This window comes from Mirounga leonina, unplaced genomic scaffold (genome assembly GCF_011800145.1).
Source record: "Mirounga leonina isolate KUSES-001 unplaced genomic scaffold, KU_Mleo_1.0 Mir_115, whole genome shotgun sequence".
Classification (NCBI taxonomy): Eukaryota; Metazoa; Chordata; class Mammalia; order Carnivora; family Phocidae; genus Mirounga; species Mirounga leonina.
In genome coordinates this window covers 15,046,064-15,053,991 of record NW_023270268.1, presented here as the reverse complement: position 1 = coordinate 15,053,991, position 7,928 = coordinate 15,046,064, and the positions used below count along the sequence as shown (strand labels likewise).

Here is a 7,928-nt window from a genome sequence, read left to right as displayed (position 1 = left end):
GGTACATTTAGGGTGGTATGGCCATAGACTCATTATTTGTCATTTAGGGTAATAACCTGATAAATCATTCTCAGCAAGGAGAAAAGACCAGAGTTGATCCTTCTGTGACACTTTCCCTGGGGTCTTCACATTTTTAAAAAGCTATGTCAGATTTAACCCAGAGAAAGGGTCCCTATAATGATATCCCTCAAATTAAAACCACCATAAGTTATCATTTCAGAGACAATAGAATGACTAAAATTAAAAAGACAAATTTAAAAAGTGAATTTGACAAGGATGTGGAAGAACTGGAACTCTCATAAATAGCTGGAGGGAATGTAAAAGCATATAACCACTTGGAAAAACAACGGGACAGTTTTTTTTAAAGGTTAGCATACATCTATCCCTGACCCAGAAATTCCACTTGTAGGTATTCACCCAAGAGAAATGAAAACATATGTTCACATACACACAAAAAACCCACAATACAAAATGCACAAATATTCTCAAACATTTTGCTATTGGAACTCCTTTAAGTTCTTTTTTTTTTTTAATGCCAGTATACTGTATTTTATTTTTTATTAATTTAATTTTATTTTTTTATTATGTTCAGTTAGCCAGCATATAGTACATCATAATTTTTTTTTAGTACATCATAATTTTTGTTGTAGTGTTCAACGATTCATTATTCTTTATAATCACTGAGAATCAAATTCCTTTCGTTTTTGTCTATTAATATTTACTAAATTAGAAATTAAAACCAAGAAATTTAAAAATATTTATTCATTCATTCACTTAAAAATAACAACAATAAACTCATTACTTAACCTAAATAACACATTTTGATGAAAAACAACTCTATTCTTCAAAATTAAAAAAAAATCAGTATGAAAGTGACACTTTTATATTTTTCAAATTACTCTAATATCCGGTTTAATAGAAAACAGCTGGATTCTCATATCTGCTTCTACATTCAATCTGTTGTGATATTACATACCATGTAGTCTCTGAAAAACTCTGCTGTTTATGAGAGAATAAGAATGCAAAAGTCAAATAATGTCATTGTTATGAAAATAATTTTCGTGCAGCAGATCTCCTGAACTGGTCTCAGAAATCTCTAGGCCACTCTGAGCCACTCTTTGAAAACTACTACCCTAGAAAACATTCCCACCTACCCACAGGTTTAAGAATGTTTATAGAGTTATTTCTATAATAGGAAAAAGTTGGAAACAATAGAAATGTGCATTTAATAGGAGGATGGATCCATTTCATATGCAAAATATTAAATAGATGTTCAACTAGATAAAGTTACAGATATCAACCTGATAAATTTCAGAAACAATACTGTCTAAAGAGGCAGGTAGAAGAATAACACATAGTATGAGACTATTTTTATAAAGTAAGAAAACATGAAGGAGTGTTCTAAATGTTATTTACTACATATAAATGTAGTAAAAATCCACATAAGTTGCATGGAAATTATAACCTCTGATCTCTGAGTAATGATTGCCTCTGGATAAGAGAGGGAAGGAGAGAGAGAAATGAGAATAGAAAGCAGTACCCAGGGGTACTTAAATTGTATTTAAAATGTTTGTCTTTACAATTCTAAAGCAAATGTAGCAAACTGCTAAGATCTGACAAAGCTGGGTAGTCAGTACATGGGTAATAGTTATTTTATTTGTTATTCTTTTATGTGAGATTGAGATATCTCAGAATAATATTTAAAAATATCATGTACAAGAATACAAGAGCTTTTGGGAGTGAACTAAACAAATGTGTTGATAGTCTATGTTTTAAAGGCTATTCACAATTTTTCTGATTTGAAGAATTTTCTAAAAATCCCCAAACACAAGAATTTAGACTCAATTCTTGCACAGATTTTTGTTCTTAAAACTTCCCTGAATTTGGAATCTTTCTAAATTTTTTATTAAGAAAAGAGTGGAATTTAATCTTTATTTACAGGACACTGCAAGAGAGGAGATTCCACATAGAAATAAGAAACCCACTGAGAGGAGGAGCTTCATACAGTTTGTACAGTTTGGAACTGGTCAAGTAGAGTTTCGTTGTAAAAAGTGCTACAATAACAAAACACATTTAAAAAGAGTTCTTAGTAGAGAAACAGTAAGACAAACTTCTACCAAACAGAGTACACAACAAACAACTTTCTGCCTCAGCTGTACAATCTAAAAGTTAAAAGTCCCGGGAGTGCCATCCTGAACTTGGAACGTATAGCCTTCAGAGGTGGTTTCTGGCACAACATTCTGATCTTCCTCTTCCTCTACAGAGAAATACTTCTCAATCAAGTTTAATGAAGCTTTGTACACAGACTCATTTTCATGGTTTTGTAGAGCTTCAATTTTGTCCAAACCTCCACATTCTTCAATCATTATACTAAGTTTCTCAGTTTCACCTAGTTTCTCAGCAGCCTGAAAGATGTTTGAAATGGCATCCAGAATAACCAGAATAATTTTGGTGTCTTCTGCAGTTAAGAGGTTCATCAATGGTTGTATTATGCCACAATGAACGAGGTATACAATCTGTTCAACTGTCCCACCACTTGTATAGTTGGTCACAGCCCAGACAGCTTCCTTTTGTGTCTTAAAGTCTGCCTTAGAGAGAACACCAATGAGGAATGGGCTAATCCATGATTCACAATTTGCTGTACCTGGTGCTGGCGACCAGCTGTGATGTTTGACATTGTCCACGGAGCTTCCTTCTGAATATTAGTTTGGGGTTCATTAGGAGGCTGGGAAAAACAGCAAGTGCTCCTGCATCTATTACAAACTGAGTATGTTCATCTGTCCCAGTGACAATATTTCCTATGGCTCTTAGCACAGGAGTCACAATGGGCAATTCAGTAGCTCCTAGAAGCTTCACAAGCTGGGGCACAACTCCTGTTTTCACAACCATTTCAATCCGTTCATTTGGACCATCAGTAAGGTAGGAAATGGCCCAGCAGGTATCTGCCAATACTTCTGGATCATCATGATGCAGGAGACGAACTAAGGTAGGAAGAATCTGCTCAACAGCATCTAATGGGGGTGCAGGATTCTTGTTGTGACAAAGGTTTGAAAGTGTCCAAGTAAGGTTACGTAAGTAACCACATGCTAAAGATGACATATCAGGAACTGCAAGGAGAGCCAATAGTGGGTCAACTGCACCATACTTGACAACCAAGTCTCGAAAACCTGAACCATCACCTGCAATGTTTCTTAGAGCCCATATAGCTTGTTCACTGATGTGGGCATGGGAAGATGCCAACAGAGAAATGAATGCTGGGATAGTACCTCCATCTACCACAGCCTTGGTCTGTTCTGACATCCCAGAAACAATGTTAGTGAGAGCCCAAGCAGATTCAAACTGAATGGGGCTACAGTCAGTTCTGCCCAAGAAGGACACAAATTTTGGAATGAAACCAGCCCGGATTATGTTGTCTATGGGGGGCTGTTTTTCCCTAGAAAGCAGTTTCCGAGCAGCTTGAGTAGCCTGGAGCTGGCTTTCCAAATTGTTGCTATTTATGCCTTTGACAATGTCATCAACAGACCAATTTACAGTGCCTTGGTCATTGCAGTTTTCCTGTAGTGGAGAGGTAGCATCATCAGGAAACGAGCTTACGTTTCTCCTTTTCAGCATCTGTCATCCTTCTTAGCTTTCCGCAGCTCCACATTAACTTCTATTCAGCGCCACCTCATTTCTGTACTGTCTTTCCCCTTGTTCTTGAATCTGTTAAGGCGGGCAGCTGGTGAATTAGCATTCCTGTTGGTGGACATGGTTATGAGACAAAGGGAGAAAGCTAAACGGCCGGCTCAGTCTTCCACAGGAGGCGGTCCGGGGCGTGCAGGCTGCGGGACAGCTGCCCTCAAAACGTCCACCATGGATCACCCCAAAGACGGTGTGTCGGAATCTTTCTAAATTTTAAAGGAAGAATTCTTTAAAAATGGGGATACCTATTTATGTTCATCTGATGGAAATTCCTTAAATACTCTTTATTAAAAAAAAAAGAAACTGTGCAAGATATGGAAGAGGTACATCAGCCAACAGTGCAACAAGAAAGTCTTTCCTTATCCCAGCTAAGTTCAGAGATGAATGGCAATCAGCAAACACTGATCCTGGGTGTCTGTCCCATAAGAATATATGTACCAGTACATGGGACACGTGTATAAGGATATTTACTGATTTTAGCTATGATTAGCTATTGTCAGGGGACTGGCTAAATGAATTATGGTTAGTCCATAGTGGTATATTATCCAGCCCTAGTTTACAGCAGGTATTGACACCTGAAAAGGCAATACATTCTCTTTGCATAATTATCTTGGTTATGCTTGAGGAGTTATTCTTTCTTAAAAATTTTAACATAATTTTATCTAAATTCAAGGAAGAAATTTGATTTTTAATTAGAATTGTCTTAAATGTAAATAATAAGTTTGTGAGAAACTATCTTGAATGTTTTTTTTTTTTTCATTTTTGTAGTTATTATGAGTGAAATGTTTTCCATTCTCAGTTTCAGATACTCAAGCCTAGAATCTATGAGATTGAGGGAGGGAGCTACAAAGGCGGTGTAGTAGAACCCTACACTTGTCTTGTCCCTTGAACACTGCTAGAATTTATGAGAGCTGTTCCTTACTGAAAATATTCTTGGTGTATATAGCAAACTTACCAAATCGTCTTATTAATTCTATTATTTTTTTTAAATAGAGGTTTGTTACTTTTCTTTGTAGGTTCCTTGGGGCTCAGCTGTGTTTGACCAAGGGGACGTGAAGTGGTCCTGCCTCATGGCCTCCAATTTAACAGTGAGCCCCTGCTGAGACACCTAGATGGAGGAACATCCCTGCTTTCCACTCTCCTTGTTTCCTTTTCAATACTCTATGCTTTTGTTCATCTTTCTTGGCCTCTTGGGGACTAGGGATACCTAGCACTCTCATGAAAGGCCAGTGATGACCTTCTCCCTGGAGTTTGTCAACCTCCATAGGGTAAATTCTTGCCTGGGGTTCCACAAAGGAGCTAACCCAGACAACACGGAAGAGAGTCCCACATCAATTTTCCCCACAGGGTCTCACTACCCATCCAGCTGTCTGGGTCAAGAAGAGGCAAACAGTGGAATTTGTGGTGATGTTGAAGGGTTGCATTTGGTCACATGTTCCTTGAATCCCTCTCCAGATTTCTAGATTATAAGGCCCAATACATTCAATGTTACTTTTTAAGGATCCTGTTGAAAGATATATCTATGGCTTCATCCTGGCTTGGTTTCCCATTCCCCTACTCTCATTTTCTATCCAACCACACACACACCGTAGTTAAATGGAGTCTCAAGTATCTCAAGATGAGCTTTATACTGCAACAGGAATGCCATTTCACGAATACCTAAGCCAAAGGGTTAAAACTTGCATTCAACTGAAAGAATTATAGAATAATTGACTAAATTACCCAAGCAAGAAGGCACATCATGCATTATTGTTGGAGACTGAAGAGCAAAGTACATAACATGATATGTTCGTTGGTGTCCAACGATGGCTCCAAATGAGGCACAATTCCCAGTTGTCCTGCCCTTGTGTAATCCACTTGGAGATTGAATCTGGGCTAAGACTGTGACTCCCTTCATCTGAGAGAATGCAGGGCAAGCGACACCAGCAAGTTTCCAAGCCTAAACCTATAAGAAGGCTGCTTTTATTTAAATAGGAGCTGCCCTGGAACCTAGAGTGAAGAACCCTGATAAAAGCAGCCTTCCATCTACAACTCCCTAACACGTATGCACCCACTGCTGAAGGCACAGAGACTCGTTTCATTTCTCAAAACCACGAGGCTTTCTGAATCCAGCCTTCGATCTGGTGAAGTGTTTCTAAAAGAGTAAAATAACACACACTCACACAGGCTCGTGAAATCATCATCATAATATAAACCAGACTTCTTCTTTTTCTTTTTCTCTCTCTCTCTCTTTTTTTTTTTTTTTTTTTTTTTTTTTCAGCTGTGAAGCAGCACCTGCCGTTAGCTGTGGTGGTTCCTATTTTCATATTGTCTGACAGTAGCAGTTGGATCAGGCTTGAGCCAGTGTGACTGAGAGGCAGGCTCCCTGCTTCCACAAAGCTGAATTTAATAAGATGAGAACAGCATGCCAAGATGGGGAGCTCCCTCCCTAACACTTATCCTGACACCAGCCCCTCAGCGGGGCCGTATTGCTGTGGTAATCTGGGTGAGCCGGACAGAGCGTCCTGCTTACAAGTTCAATATAATGGAACAGCAGGGGGCGAAGGGCTGGCAGAAAAGCTTAGCAAAGTTAAAGCCTATTACTCTATGCTTGAGGAAAAATGAGTCACAAAATATTACACCCAGAGCAAGACTTGAACCTGCCAAATGCAGCAGCAACACACGCTAAGCCTTGTCCATAATGGTGCATTCATTATTCCCTGGTCCAGGGTAATGTGGATTTAAATGTCTTTAACCCTAATGGAAATGTATATGCAAATTTCCCCTTAAGCCCGTCCCTCCCTCACTGTTCTTTCGCCCTGTCTGAATCTAATGGGCAAGGTGACTGCATACTACAGATGTCAAAGAAAATGATGCCTTTTTAATCTGCCTTTAGTGGCAAGAAGAAGGCAAGAAACTGGACCAAAACCTTTCAGCTGCTCATTACAGCCTTTGTTGTTGTTTTATGCCTCTTGTGGTGTTCAATTTAAAACTAATGGGAGAAAGAGCAAGCGAATGGTTTCTCAGATCAGTCCTCGCTGAGGCTTGGGCTGGCTTAGGGAATTTGAACACCAACTCTTCATATAAAGGAGTTCTAACACAAACTAATCAATACCAGTGGAATTTGTGGTGATGGAAAGTTTATTAAATCAAACTTTCAAGACTTGGAACGGACTTGCCTCACACTTTCAATCAACAGGAGCCCCAGAACCAATCCAGCGCTCCATCCGACTAAAAGGCCATTATGTAGAATCCTGAACATGAAGCTGCTCTAGGACTGGGGTCTTTTGAAAGAACGACAGTAGAACCAAGACTTGTCATTCCCACTGCTCCCGCTAGATCAGCTACTATAGGTTCCTATTCTAGCAAATTCACTCAGATCATCACAAGTGGCGTCAATGACAGAGCCACCAGTTCCTGAACTCTTACCGGGGCCACAAGCTTGGTTGGGTGCCTCCTATCCCTTATGTCTAATCTTTATGTAGTGGTTGTAAATTTTCTCATGGTGCTTCACGGCATTTCTGTACTAAGAAATTTCAGCTTCTTTGTTTATGGCCAATTGAATCTTTATAGTTCTCTGGGGGAGAAACAACATTAAAATGTCAGACTGGGCTAATTTTATTTTTTATTCTCTTCCAGTTTCAACAGCCTCTTTGGGTGTGTGGTGTCTGTCTGATATATGCTGTCTTTTAGATCTCCTTTCTGTCCCCATGCTCCTTTTGAAGGTGGTGTCTGGAGCTCATATGCCAGGTGCCAATAGAGAATGGGGACCGCAGACTCATGTGGTAAGTCTCGGATCCCTGCAAGCCTCTGCCTTGGGATGGCTGGTTGGTCAGCTGCATGGACTGAAGAACAATCATATCCTCACCAGCCACTTGACACTTCCTGTTGGCTTACTTCTAGAAACTGGTCCTGGCCTATTGACTCTGCTTATGAAGTGTTCACACATGCATCCCAAGGTGTATTCCAGTCCACTGCCTGTCTCTGAGCCTCAGTGTCTGCACATCAGGACTGGTAGGAAGATCAGGAGCAGGCCAGGCAGAGAAGCCCACTTCCTCAGGCTTATCTCTCCAGTTTCTCCATCAGCCAGTGGTGTATTTGCATTCCCACTCTATGTGGACATGGTACAGACATGACTATGGGGATCGTCCTAGGATCTTAGCTATGTCTAGAGAAATAGACCACAAAATTGGTGTTGTGGTGTCTCCTATACCTATCTGACCACTTCTGTTGTCCTCTTATTTTACGTGCAGGACCAGGAGTGAGAG

General features: G+C 39.8%; 1 pseudogene across 1 annotated transcript; it reads right to left on the bottom strand.

Moving 5' to 3' along the window:
- Nucleotides 1–1,911: 1,911 nt before the first annotated feature.
- Nucleotides 1,912–3,749, bottom strand: LOC117999741 (annotated as a pseudogene). Its single transcript, XR_004676317.1, has one exon. The product of XR_004676317.1 is annotated as an importin subunit alpha-1-like (transcript).
- Between the last annotated feature and the right edge of the window lie 4,179 nt (nt 3,750–7,928).